The sequence below is a fragment of the Rhinolophus sinicus genome, linkage group LG01 (genome assembly GCF_036562045.2).
Source record: "Rhinolophus sinicus isolate RSC01 linkage group LG01, ASM3656204v1, whole genome shotgun sequence".
NCBI classification, from domain to species: Eukaryota; Metazoa; Chordata; class Mammalia; order Chiroptera; family Rhinolophidae; genus Rhinolophus; species Rhinolophus sinicus.
In genome coordinates, this window is record NC_133751.1 from 155,855,725 (window position 1) to 155,870,732 (window position 15,008).

General features: G+C 39.6%; 1 protein-coding gene and 1 non-coding gene across 2 annotated transcripts in view; one reads left to right on the forward strand and one right to left on the reverse strand.

The window, feature by feature from the left end:
* The window catches only part of MYO3B (myosin IIIB), a 461,719-nt gene that overhangs the window by 5,897 nt on the left and 440,814 nt on the right, over positions 1–15,008 (forward strand). The window lies entirely within an intron of this gene.
* Positions 6,637–6,740, reverse strand: LOC141568030 (U6 spliceosomal RNA). Its single transcript, XR_012491046.1, has one exon. It is a non-coding gene; the product is annotated as a U6 spliceosomal RNA (small nuclear RNA).

Sequence of the window (15,008 nt, forward strand, 5' to 3'; positions counted from 1 at the left end):
AAGGAAGAACTTCTTAACTGAAGGGCGATTAAACACTGGAATGGCTTTGCATGGGAGGCTGTAGAATCTTGCTCCCTCATGATCTTTTAAAACAGGCAGCAGCTGTTGTGGATAATGTAGACTCACAGAGTGCCATCTTGGAGGGGGAGGATCGAACCAAGTGGACTCTTGAGGGTCCAGATCCTGGGAGTGACTCCTTTTTGGTCTAGAGAAGTAGAGGGAGATGACCCTTTACTCCTCTTAAGAGTTGGTAACGATTCTTTAAGACCGGTGTAGCCCTAAAACAGGCTTTCAAAGTGTCTTCTTTCTACTTGAATCATAATTACCTAGAATGACTGTTTAAAAGTGCAGTTCCCCTGAGCCCTATCCCAGACCTATTGAATGTGGAAGAAAGGCCCAAAGCTATGAATTCTAACAAGTTCCCCAAGTGGTCTGTACGCATAGTACAGTTTGAGAACTCCAGTCATTGAGAAATGAGAGACTTTCTTTATCTGCCTAGGAATGGACCTTTAATGACCTGTGTAGTCTTACATGTGGTGGCTGAGGCCCCTGTTTAAGCTTATTTCCCAGAGGGAGATGCATGTGCTAAGAATGGAACTGGAGAATTAGATGCTGATGGATTTTGGTCATGATGTTCTAGGCCAAGTGGAGGAGAGAGGAAAGAAACTGGTTTACTGGATCTTAACTTTTGCCAAAACTCCCATTATAATTGAAAAAAAACAAAAACAGAAAAACAAAAAAAACTATATTCTGAAACCATTTTTGTTCCTCTTTGTTTTCTCTTTTTGAAGTTTTCTACCAATGTTTTTTTAAAAAAGTTGAATGGTACCTTTATTAAGCCCCCCCAATTTTTTTCCTTTCCACAGTCGGAATAGATTGGGGACCCCAAGCTATGGGGTGGACAGCCATCCGTTCTCAAAGTTAACGGAAAGAACCAGAGGGGTTGGTGAAAATATAATAGAGGAAGAACACAGGGTCAGCTAGGAGGCAATTCAGTGCCATTTAATATTATAAAAGGAATCCAAAGGCACCCAGCACTCCCTAGTTCCACTTTGACGGTGTATTTCAAGAATTGTGAAAATTTTTGATGAGAAAGGACTAATAGGTAGAACATTCCAGCTTTACCCTCCAAGGTCACTGGAGATTCGGCTGGAGCAGGTTCCTCCAGCCAACTGTGTAGGTTACACCTCAGCTCTGAGTCCCTTTTGGAATTCTCTTCAGCCTTCTGCCAAGCTCTGAGTTGCTTTTTCCTCTCTTCCTATAGGTATTTACACATATCTCTGTTTCAAGTTCAGGTCTTTTCAAATGACCTTCTCTGATCAATGACCCTATCATTACTAAGGTGTCCCATGCTTCAAACTCCTCTGACCTTCCCAGACTCTTTGGCCTCCTTTCCAGGTCGATGCAGGACAGTTCACTGGCTTCCCTGGACTTTGTTTGTCTCTTGTGCCTTTGACACAGAACCTGACCCTCCCTATGTGTGCCAGTTGTCTTGGGGACAGGGCACTCGCCTGCATTTTGCAGACTATGAGCTCTGAAACATGCCAGTGTTTGCTATGAGCATCTCGGCAAGCCATTTCAGCCCGAATTGGGTAAACCCCCCAGCTCAGCCCAGATCCATGAAACCTGCACCAGAGCGGGCTGCAGAGAGTCTGTGCCTGTGGTGATTCCAAACTGATTCTAAAAGTGTCTTCCAGTAAATTCATCCAAAATAAATTTTTCCCCTGGCAGAGCAGCTTGCTTTGATTTGCGTTATTTGACTACGAAAGCCGAGAGGCCAAGCATTTATGTAGAAATATTAGAAATCAGTAGCATAAATGAGATTGAGTTTTTGTGAAAAGTTAAAGATTTCTCATTTAAGGAGGGAGTTCACGAAAGACCCCATTAACCAAGCCTCACCAGTAATTAGTCTGATTTCTCAGGCAAGAGGCAGGCTAATTGTCTGCCATCCGTTCCAGAAGGCCTAGAGACACTTTAAAACTTACCACCCATTTAAAAATATCTTTCGAGAATTTCCTGCTGGGTCTAAAGTTTTCCCATTAACTAAATGTTCAAACTGAGATCGATATATGAAAATATGAACAAAATGGCTGATTATAAATTTATCTTTTCAAATGGCAAATCATGGGCCTATTTCTTATGACCTTCAGCTACAGAGAAGGGGAAAGGGGCTGATATTTACTAAGCCACACTGAAATACCGTATTTTGCTGTGTATAATACGCTCTAGTGTATAATGCGCACCCACAGTTTTTGCCCAAACTTTCAGGGAAAAAAGTTTTTCATTTTAATTTTTTAATTCAAATTTTCATTTGTTTACATTTAGGTACTTGCTTTTTGTATTATAAAGGAATTTTAGCATTTATTTTTTTTAACACATTATGGTACAAGAAATTTGCTGTAACAAATAACTACAAAACACAAGAACAGATATAATGTACAAGAAATTTTATGTATCAGTAACAAATTTATGATATTTATGCATTGTAGAAGACCAAGAACTCTTTGTCATTGCAAGTTCATTGTAAATTCAACAAAACTGATTATCATATTCTGGGGTATTATTTTGCATACAAATATCATTGATTTCTTGAGTTATGCTTTTAACTCATAAGCATAAATAAAATAATTCAAAACATTTATATAGATATGGAATTAGTACTACCCATATATAATGTGCACCCTTATTTTTCCCTCAGAAATTTGGGCAAAAAAGTGTGCATTGTACATGGCAACATACAGTACATATGACTATCCAAGTTTAATACAAGAGGCAACTGAAGCTCAAAGAAGACAAATAACGTTCCCAAAAATCACACAATGAGTTTGTGGCGGAGCTGGGAATGCATGGATTAAGGTGAAGATGGTTTTACAACCCAGTGTAGAGGTTAGGGGATAAACAACACTGAGTTAGGGGTGTTAAAGGCTGCCTGGCTATTGAGATCTGCAGGATGGTCTAGTGGAAACTGTGTGATCTCTCAGGGACAGAATCTGTTAACCAATTGTATATGATGAGGCCAATGTTAAAGCCAGTAGACGACCAGCTTGGGTCTAACGCTCACCTGAGAATTTGGACTTGTCTGACCCCTGGCCCACCTGGGCTATAGGCAGAGTAGCACATAGCGTATGGACTTATAACAGAGTCCTTGGGGGAAGAGGCTCCAGGCAAACTCCATGTGCATGAAGCCTGCAGTGACACTGGTGCCGGACACATCAGAAAAGCCCAGAGAGAGGTTTCTCTCCAAGTAGACAGCTTAAGACATTGGCACCTTTGGTGTAGCCAGCCTCCCCACCTCTCCAACCCCTGCAAATTCTTCCTGACACATTCAGGAGGTCCCTAGGCTGCAGCACAGCCATGCTAGACAGAAGCACTGACTTCTTGGTTGCTTCCTGCCCTCCTGACACCAGAGGGGGACGCTGTCAGCCCCAGGTTGCCCGCCTGCCTCTTCTGCTCCTGCTCCTCCATCCCAGGGCACAATGGCCTTTGCCACCTCCTCTCACACTGCATCTCCACATCTCCCAGAAGTCAATGCCGGGGTGGGGTGAATCTCCTTCATCCTTTTCTGTGTCCCCAAAGCTCCAGGCCTCCCATTTCTTAAAGAGTTTTCATGGATTGTGCTATTTTATCAATACCTCCTCCAGTCCCATGGGCTCCGAGGAACCCTGTAGAAATAGAGCCCAAGGGGCCTCTCCTCACGGCCCTTCAGAAACACCCAGACATGTCTGAGTCTGTCGCGGGGTATAGGGCAGGGCTGTGAGTTTTCAACTTTGGAGTGTCTGAGATGCCAATATTAAAATGCTGATTTTAAAGCCTAAACCTAGAGGCGCTGATTTGGTAGATCTGGTGTTTGGGACCTGGGTGTTGCATTTTCAGTAAGATGCTCAAGGATTCTGGCACAGAGGTCGACTGAGAAACACTGGTGTTTGAGCTGCAAACCGACCCTGCCCTAGCTATCTGTGTTCCTCTGTCTGCCTGGATACCAAGCTCCTGTTGGGCAGGAGTGATGGCTCATTCATTCATCTCCACACCTGAGGGTCTAGCCTAGCTCCTGGCAATCAGTGAGGCGTCAGGAAATGTCTGGGTGTGAATGAGTGGAGGTACTGGGGAGACTCTTCTTTACCAAGTTGAAGAACTGGCTGAAAACATGTCCTCTTCTTGGTACACTGTGTTGACTGTGGGCCACCCTGGTGCCCACATTTTGAGAGCAGAATTTAGACAGAGAGCAATGGGTAAAGAATTTTAAAAAGACAGAGAACCAGCTCCTGATAGGCAAACAATATCCAGGCAACAAGCAATTAGGGCCCAAATCAGATTCCACATGTGGTTCAGCTAAGTGTCTCTGTAAGTGTCTGTTTTGCAGGGTGAGGAGCACGCTGCAAGAAGAAGGGTGTTGTCTCTAGAGACACTCTGGTTTCTTCATGGCTTCCAGACTTCTTAGAGGGGATTTTTTACTTTTTAAAGTATTTCTTGAAGCTCAAAAAAGTTTGACCTAAATTGAGGACTGGTGATTTCTTAGGGTGAGATTAAGCTTCCATGGTAAAACGGTCCACTATGCACAGCCCCTTTGATCAAATAAAGGCTGTATGCATATGTGTCCTGTCCTTATTAAACAGGACAAAGGCCTGAGCAGACAGTGGCTTTGGTCCAGTAAACTCCTCAGAGCAAATGCTGTCTGGCTTCAGCAGCTCTCCTGACTTTCTCCCACCGAGGAGCCCTTCCTCTCCTGCAGAAGCCATGTCTCTAGCACTATATCCGCCAGACAGCTCTGCCCTCTGACTCACCAGAGCCATTATAACTCTGTATAACTGCATCTGGCAACATCACAGAGTTGGGGGAGAAGACACCATCTTTATGGTAATAATAGCTAGTGGTTGCTAAGTGAGCTCTTACTGCACGCAAACTTCATACACATCAAGCACTTTATGTGCACTGCCTCGCTTAAGCCTCATAACAACCTCTGGGGGTTATTCCGCCACAGAGAAGGAACCTGAGGCTCGGAAGGCAGAGGAGCTTGCCCCAGGTGCCACAGCTGGTAGGAGCAGAGCCAGAATTTAGTCCTAGATCCACTGGACTCCCAAACCACGCTTAATCTCTACGTTATGCTGCATTTCTAGTTCTTGGCTCAAAAAACAGAATTTAAAATCGGTCTGTGTTTTTGTTGATGGGTTAGTAATGACAGCAGGCGTTGTTTTTTTTCTGAACTGGATTTGAGATGGGCTTGTGTCTTCCTTAATCCATTTTGATGCCTTTCCCCATGGAGGTCCAGTGTCCCCCAAAGCAGGTGCCATCATGGAACATTTGCTTCAGAATCACGGGTAAGTTCAAAATACTTCCCAGCTCATGAGACTTAATAAACCTGAGTGGCTTCAAAGACATAGCACCTCATGTTGTCTTTGCCCTGCTTCAGAAGATTTATGTATTAAGTATGTATGAGAATCAGAATAACTGCAGTTATATTTTTGAACTTTTTGAGAACAATTTCAAACTTACAAAAAGTTGCAAAAATAAAAATATTAGGTTGGTGCAAAAGTAATTGCAGTTTAGAAGATTAAAAATAATTGCAAAAACTGCAATTACTTTTATACCAACCTAATAGTACAGGGAGTACCAATATTGTCATCATTTTACTTCACTTGCTTTATATTTGCATGTTTCTCCCTCCTCCATATATTTATATAACAGTCCAGAAAAATTACATTAGATAGATATGCGAAGATCTGACAATTAAGTTCACAAACTTGTTGCAGTGATATCAGAGGGATTATTCATTATGAATTTGTACCAACTGGACAAACAGTTAACCAAGTACACTATTTGGAAGTGCTGCAAAGGTTGCGTGAAAAAGTTAGACGACCTGAACTTTTCGCCAACAATTCATGACTCTTGCATCACAACAATGCACCAGCTCACACGGCACTGTCTGTGAGGGAATTTTTAGTCAGTAAACAAATCACTGTATTGGAACACCCTCCCTACTCACCTGATCTGACCCCCACTGACTTCTTTCTTTACCCAAAGATAAAGGAAATATTGAAAGGAGGACATTTTGATGACATTCAGGACATCAAGGATAATACGACGACAGCTCTGATGGCCATTCCAGAAAAAGAGTTCCAAAATTGCTCGTTGGGTGGACTAGGTGCTGGCATCAGGGCACAGCTTCCCCAGGGGTGTACTTCAAAGGTGACTGTAGTGATATTCAGCAATGAGGTATGTAGCACTTTTTCTAGGATGAGTTCTTGAAGTTAATTGTCAGACCTTGTAGATGTATATTATATATTGCATATTATGTATAATGTAATTGAGAGTAAGTCACGTACTTCATGACCATTTATATTTTATGGCCCTTCATGGCTCTTCATATTTCATTTGAGAGGAGGTTACTGGCTTCATGACCCCTAAATGTTTCCTCAGAATAGGAATATTCTATTAGATAACAATAATACTGAAAAAAGTACATTTGTCTAATCTACCCTCCATATATCAATTTTGTTAGTTGACGTATACATGTGCTCAGTAGCATTCCTCAGCCCCAAGTACAGGATCCAGTCTAGGGTCAGGTATTGCATTTTTCGGTCACATTTGTTTAGCCTCCTTTAATTTGTTTTTCATGACATTGATCCCTCATCCCCCTACACACCATTTTTTAAATTCATGAATTTGTGTTTCATCTTTATTGCAGGGACAATGCTAATCTTCTCTGTATCATTCTAATTTTAGCGTATCTGTTGCCAAAGCAAGTACCTCACACCATTTTGTTTTAATAGTGTGTTCCTCATTGTGTGTTTGTCTGGTATTTCCTCATGGTCAGATTGAGGTTATGCTGTTTCAGCTGGAATACCACCCAGGTGATGTATGCTCTATCCTGGGTAGGTGTTGTACAATTTCTCCATTGTCTGCTGCTCTTTCGTTTTTTTCTCCTTTGCTACTAATAAGCAATATGTGGGGAGTCATCTTAAGACTATGCAGTTAATATCTGAAGAGCAACTATTGTAAGACCACATTTCTCATGCCAACCACTGTGACTTACAGATGTGCCCACTTTCATCCTAGAGAGGCTCCTTCCATTTCTCATGACCACAAGCCTGTCCTTTCTTGGCTCAAAGCCCTGTCTTGGGTTTGCTTACCTCTCTTGGGTATGCTATATCAGGAGTGGGATCAGATCTGTGGTTGTTAATGCTGTGATTAGGAACCTGCAGATGGAACTGGAGCAAAGAAAAAGAGGAAAGAAGAAATGTTAATAAGGGGGTTCCTGTTGAGAGGGGGAAATGGCCCCTGGAAGCCTGGCTTATAACTCCAGGAAAGGGAGAAACAGACTGGAGAGCGATGGGAGATTAGGGAAGTTGCAGTCACCGAGTCACACTAGTGAAGTTTGACCTGTGAAACTGAGCCCTGGCCTCTGACATACTGGGTCAGTAGCCTGGGCCCTTGTCTTTGCAGAGTTCTCAATAGGTAGCAGCGTCTTGGAATGTCCAAAGAAGGATGCTCTCTAAAGCAAGGCTGGCAGCTGCCAAGGTTTCTAAAAAGACCAAATGACCGACAAAGAAGTCCCAACTTGAATTGCTTCAGAGCCCCAGAGGAGCCATTTGAACTGTCCAGACCCCTGGCTGTGCACTTGGTCTAAGGACCAAGTGGATGCCAAGGGCCCTGACAGAGCCGAGCTGAGCTAGAAACACAAAACTGGCCAAACATTCACTAAGAACATCTACCCACTTACCTGAGAGCCAGGTTTTCATCCAGCTCTTCTGCAAACAAAACAAAGAAGTAAATCAAAGTGTCTTCATCACTAAATTCTATTGTATGAACCCCAATAGGCTTAAGAGAAGCCCCTTTGATTGTGAGTCCCTGAAGAAGAGCTACAAAGAAGCACTGTGAAGATTCTCTACAAGTTGGGAGGGTGCCATGGAAGATGACAGTGCAGACATTTTTTTATCCATCCATCCACCCACCCATCCATATCCATTCATTCTTTCAACCAGTGAATATTTCTTAAGTAGCTGCCATGTACCTAGAGACCAAAGTCACTGAGCTGGAGATGGAGAGAGGAGAAAACTCTCTAATAATAAAAGGAGAAACAGTTCTGTTCTGATTGGGTAAATAAAGGAAATCTTTACTTTTCTCCCATCATTATGAAAATGTAAAGCCTCTAATAATATTTATAAATACAGAATCTAGAAGCTACTGAAAGAAAATAACTTTCATTTTTCTTACTCTAAGGAAAGAAAGTAAAGAAGGAAACATAAGCTGACCATTAATTAGAATCTAATTAATGACCGACCATTAAATCTGTGAGGTGTGGGGCTGCTGAAAGGTGGTATTTTGTTTTGACATTGGACTTGGGACACAACGCAGACCCTAGAGTGATTCAGCACTTTTCTATGCCCTCTGTCGTGAGCATGTAGAAAATAGGTCAAGTAAGCTGGAAGCTGCCCAGAGGGGAGAAACTGGAAAGAAGCTCTGTCTGTTTGGGGAGCAGAGGTAGAAATGTGAGATACAGACGCTAGGGCAAGAGCCCCTACCTCTCCAGGGGACCCCCACCCCCAGCCTTGGTGCTACGGGATGGTAGGGTGCCTCAGCTGTACTGCACCAGGAGATTATTGGGGAATGGAAGCAGCAGGACTTCTTCTGAGCCAATGCAGACTCCTGGGAACCGTTAAGATTTCTGCTGTTTGAGGAATTAAATTGTTGGAGGCTCACTCACCCATTGAAAATGCTCCCCAAGATTATACTCAAATGTTGGGCAGGGATTTCTCCTGGTACTGAGGAATTCTGGGGCTGGATGGTGCGCTGCAGGGAGAGGTGCCAGAAAGGAAGCGGTGTTTGGAGCCATTTCTGCAGTGTGGTATCTGACAGCCTGATGTCCCTCATGGGGAACTGGCCTACTCAAAGTCAAACCTACGGAACAAAGCTTCTTCTTCCAATCAGTCTCCAGGGCTGGGACAAGCCCTCATGCTTTTAATAATTCTTTGTAAGGAATGAGGCAGAATGAGGCAGTAGTTGTCAGGGCACCTCCTTCTGGCTGCCCCTGGCCTTTCTGTCTCTGGCCACAATCACTGACAAGTTTTTCCTTGAGTTATTTAGTTGCTGATCCAAGCAACGAGTTATATTTCTAGCCAGACTGATGGATGCCTATGACAATATCGAGAGAATGAAGCATACCTGAAGTTTACTCTCCTTTGTGGGAAACCCACCATCCGTCATCCTTACCAATTTAGGACACGGTCAAGAATCACAAAGTAAGAAAAACAAAATAAACAACACATCTGAGAAGCCAGAGTTGATGTCACAAGATGTTTCATTTGTTTTATTTATTTATACCCTACTGAGTTTCAAAAAAAAAAAAAAGCATCCAAACAACTTTAGATTGTTCACATGTGAAATCTCTCAGGGCCCCATTCAGAATCCATTTACACTAAATTTATAAGTAATTCTCAAAATTTGTCTATGCTCTCAGGTATAAAAAGCAACAAATAATTAAATGTGGAAGAAGCTACTACAGATAGGTAAACCTATAGCAGCAGGAAATGACAGGTGACAACAAGAGGGGAAGCAGAAAAACTACTATAAAGTCCTGAGAACTCAAAACCAGCCATCTAGGCCCATATAGTGTAGGGTAAAATAACCCTTGGAGTTTTAAATCTATTCTAGAATGGGCCATTTATTGATATTTTTATGGATCACTCTGAGTCTCTAAGAGAAGGTCAAATTATGCTTTGCCTTGTTTGGGAAGTTGGAATATATTTTTTAGGAGGTTTTTGTCTCACATCACTAAAATTATAAAGTTTTTGGTTTAAATGATTAAATTTTCAAGTATTTGTAGGTTTAGTTATGTAGAATTACTCATGGTACAAGATTCAGAGAAGCCCAGGGAGAATTTTCAGCTTGAACACAGGTGTGTTTGGGGTTTAAATAAGTTGACTCTTGATACAAATTATACTTCTCATCTTGAAAGGTGTAATTTGGGGCTTCACACAGACCTTTGCAAATAACATTAATATGATTCATATAGCAATGAATCAGAACCACGGGACCTATTTTTCACTTGGAATTCATATGGGCTTACAAATAAGTGACCAAATGGATTTGGTGCCTCCCCAAATTAAAAAGAAAATTTAGAAATATAATTCAAGGTGTTTGATCTGCTAGAACCATGTGTCCTTTTGGTTTGGTTGGTTATATCCTGGACCGCCAGAATTGGCTGAGTATAGGGTGCACTGGCCAGTGGTCTGTGGCTGTTAAGAATCCAGTCCCAAGAAATTTGGATTTAGTCAACTTAGACACAGGGACGTGGCGACGTGACAACATTTTGAAAAGAGCCAGGACTTATGTTCTTTTTAGAACGACTTCTGTATGTGTGTTGTTTGTTTACTTGTCAGTCTTCTTCCCCCTATATACTCTAAGTTGTCAAGTTTACTACTGTATAACCAACACTTAGCCTGCACTCAGTAGGTGCTCAAAAACTGTTTGTTGAACAAATGAATGAATGACAATCTCAAAACTTAAAAAAAAAAAAAAAATAAGGATCCAGTCCCCTTCTTACTTGAAGGAAATCCTGGTGGAAAGCTAAGCTCTACCTCTCATATAGAAGCCAGAGGGGCCCAAGCATCTCTCCTAGACCCAATAGAATGTGAGCACGTGGCCCAGGATTGACCCACAATTAGCCTTGGCCTTTGAAACCACAGGGAGTGCTAATCATTGGTGAAATCTGCACTATTTTAATAATATAGGGAGGAGTATCCAGATAGGGGGAAGTGACTGCCCTTGGAAAAAAGCAAAGTAAACCTGTAGGATAGTCTATGGTGTGTGTGTGTGTGACAGAAGTGTTATACCTTGAGGTATGGGTGATGATGAACCAAGGAAAGTGAAGGCAGTATTATCAGAGAGAGTCCCTGGATCTACCCTAACGTTTATATACCAGGGTGAGACCCAGGCTGGATCCAGTGATGTAAAGGGTGAACATAATTTTGATGATAATAATAAAAATACCTTGTTTGTTAATGCTTAATATATGCTAGGAATTAGCACGAATTTCTCTTTTAATACTCATTGTTAACATATGTGGTGGGCCCTGTTCATATCCCCATTTTATAATGTCAGTCATGACTGCTATGTTGCCAAATCCAGGGGTCATTTTTAAGTCCTCATCTTGATATTTAGTGGCATAGAGTAGATAAATCTATCCCTTCTGTGGAAGTTTGCCTACTTAGTTCTCTAGGACACTATAATCTTTTAGTAATCCCATTATCTGACCATACTCTGTTTCTTTTGTCATCTACTCTTCCCTTGCTCCCATCACTTCAGTGCGGGGTCTTCAATCCTAAACTCTCACCCTCTCTATGAGCAATCCCATAATTTATAGTACCACTTACATCTTGTTGATGCTTAAACAATAATAAGAATAACTGAGATTTATTGAGTAATTTCTATGTTCCAGGTTCTTTTCCAAGTGGTTTACATGCAATAACTCATTTAATGCTCAACATCATGAGGTCGATCCTCATATAATCTTGGTTTTATAGAAGAAGAAACTAAGGTATAGAGGCTGCTCAAGGTCACAATGCTAGTAGGTGGTGGAGGCAGTGTTCCAACCCATGTGGTTCAGTACAAGATCCTGAGTATGTGGCCAGAAATTATATAATAATGGGGCCCTCTTTAAGAAAAAGAATGCAAAATTACAAATAAAAATTAAGTAGAAAAGTAAATATTTATTTAGAGTGAGAAAAAAATAACAAATTGCTAATTTTAAAGAGCTGACAGAAGCTTCCACTTTTGGCTAAGATGGAATAATAAGGACCACATTTACTTCCTACTTACTACAACCACCAAGAAAGGAGGACAAAATATATAAAACAATTATTTTTTAAAGACACTGTATATCAAACAACAAAGGACCATAGTCCCTGGGAAATAGGAAACAAGTCAAATAAACCTTACAATTGCCCTGACTGACTTCATTGAAAGTTTCTAGGTTACAGTACAAAGAAGGAAAAGAGCTGCACAGAGAGAGAATTCCAGAGATTTGCAGAAGGTCCCCCTTAAGTATTTGGCAGAGTGTTCATTAGTGCACGTGTGTGAGGAAACCACACTTTCTGGGGAAGGAACCAATAAAAGGATTAAGAGGAACAATACCTACTGTTGGTACAAGGCCAAGAATAGTATCTCTTCTGAACAGCCAGACTGGAAACCCTGCTAAATCTCAAAACATTAGACAGAATACTCAGAAGAATATTGCCTTAGTAGTGGGGAAAGAATTAGCTCTAGATAAAGTACTGATCTGCTTTTGTATAAAAAAAAAAATCATAAAGGCAAGATGAAAAAGAAAACAAAATTGTTTCTTAGTAACTGCATCCCAGAACAAAGTCAAGAATAATTATAGCAATACAAACATAGCCAGCAGCCAACAAGAAAAATTCATAATGACCGGCATCCAATAAAAAAAAAATTACTAGGTATGTAAATAAACAGGAAAATAAGACTATAATTAAGAGAAAAATCAAGCATAATCAACCTAGAACTTGGAGATGTTAGAATTGGTAAACAGGAACATAAGAACAGTTATTACAAATGTATTACATATGTTTAAAAAGGTAAGTGGAGATATGAAAAGTATTGGTAAAAATTCAGATTAAATCTCTAGGGATGAAAACTACAATGCCTAAAGTGAAAAATACATTGGAAGAAATGACAGATTAGACACTGCAAAAGAAAAGAATAGCGAACTTGAAGAAACAGTCATATTTAATAATTCTAAAATAAAGCAAACATAGAAATTTTTTTTTAAAATGAACAGAGCACCCATATGCTGGGGGACATCTTCAAGTGGCCTACTATAAGAGTAATTAGAGTTCCTAAAAAAGAAGTGGGCAAAGAAAAATTATTTGAAGACTAATGGTCCCCAAATTTCCAAACCTCATTAAAACTACATGAAGTTTAATGAACCCCAAGCACAAGAAAGATGAAAACCACCCCAAGGCACATCATAATCAAATTGCTGAGAAAATCTGAAAAGCAGCTTAGAGGAAAAAATGACAGGTTAAACTCAGAGGAAGAAAAATAATTAAAGCAGGTTTTTCATCAGAAAAAATATAAGCAAAACACAAGACAGTGGAGCAACATATTTAAAGAACTGAAAGATAACTATAAATACAAGATTTTATACCCAGCAAAGACATCTTTCAAAAATGAAACCTTCTACAGACATACAAATGCTGAATGAATTTATCACTAACAGACTCACGATGCAAGAAATATTAAAGGAAGTCTCTCAGGCAGAAGAAAATGTACTAGATAGAAATACAGAAAGAACTCAACAGTACTTTACTTGATAACTACATGGGTAAATATATAAGATTTTTATCTTATATTTAAATCTGTCTGTCTAAAAGATAATTGATCATTAGTCATCAGGGAAATGCAAATCAAAACCACAAGGTAATACCACTAGGATGGCTATATTAAAAAAGATGAATAGTAACATGTATTGGTAAGGATGTGGAGAAATTGGAACCCTTATACACTGCTGGTGGGTGTGTAAAGTGGTGCAGCTACTCTGGAAAACAGTCTGGCAGTTTCACAAATGGCTAAACATAAAGTTACCACGTGACCCAGCAATTCTACTCCTAGGTATATACCCAAGTGAAATAAAAACATATGTCCAAACAAAAACATGTAAATGAGTGTTGATAATTCATAATAGCCCCAAAATGGAAACAACTCAAATGTCCATCATCTAATGAATGGATTCAAAACAAAAAAGTGGTACATTTATATAATGGAATATTCAGCAATAGAAAGGAATAAAATATTGATACATATCACAACATGAATGAATTTTGAAAATATACTAAGTGAAAGAAGCCAGTTATAAAAGGCCATGTATTGTATGGTTCTATTTATAAGAAATGTCCAGGAGAGGCAAATCTATAGAAACAGAAAATAGGTTAATGGTTACCTAGGACTAGGAGGGATGTGGGATTTGGGAGATATTTGCTAAAGAGTATGGGGGTTTCCTTTTAGGGTAATAAAAATGTTCTGGCATTGCATAGTCTTGTGAATATACTAAAAACCACTGACTGGACACTTTCAAAGGGTGAATTGTATAGTATATGAATTATATCTCAATGAAGGTGTTATAAAAAAAATTCACTGCTTAAACAAAAATAATACCAATTAATTGAATTTTATAGCATATGTTGAAGGAAGATGCATGAAACCAAATTGTATAAAGTCCTGGAGAGGAGAATTAAAAATGTACTATTGTAACGTTTTTATGCTTTAGCTAAAATGGTATAATATAACTTGAAAGAACACTGTGACATGTTAAAGATGCGTAATTTAATCCCTCAAAGTAACCATGAAAATAAGAAAACAAAGAGTTATAGTTAATAAGCCAACAAAGGAGATAAAATGAAATTGTAAAAACGACTCATCCAAAAGGAGGCAGAAAAATGGGGAAAGAATAAAGAGCAGATAGGACAAATACAAAACAAATAACAACATGATAGACTTAAACCTAGCTTTATCAATAGTCATAATAAATGTAAATAGTTTAAACACTCCAATTAAAAGGCAGATATTATCAAATTAAATAAAGAAGCAAGAACCAATTAGATATTGTCTGTAAGAAACACACTTTAAATACAAAGACACAAATAAGTCAAATGTAAATGATGGGAAAAGTTTACCATGTTAATATCAATCAAAATGAAGTTGTGTGGCTATATTAGTATCAGGCAAAGTAGATTTCAAATAAAGACTATTACCAGGGATACAGAATGTTATTTTCTATGATGAAGGGGTCAGTCCATGAAGAGGGCATAAAAATACTAAATATTATGTACCTAATAACAAACCTTTAAAATGCATGAACTGAAAACTAATGTAAATGTAATGAGAAATAGCCAAATCTTCAATTATAGCTAGAGATTTTAATATCTATCCTCAATAATCAGTAGAACAGAGAAAATAAAAAAACCAACAAGGATATAGGAGACCAGATCAATACTATC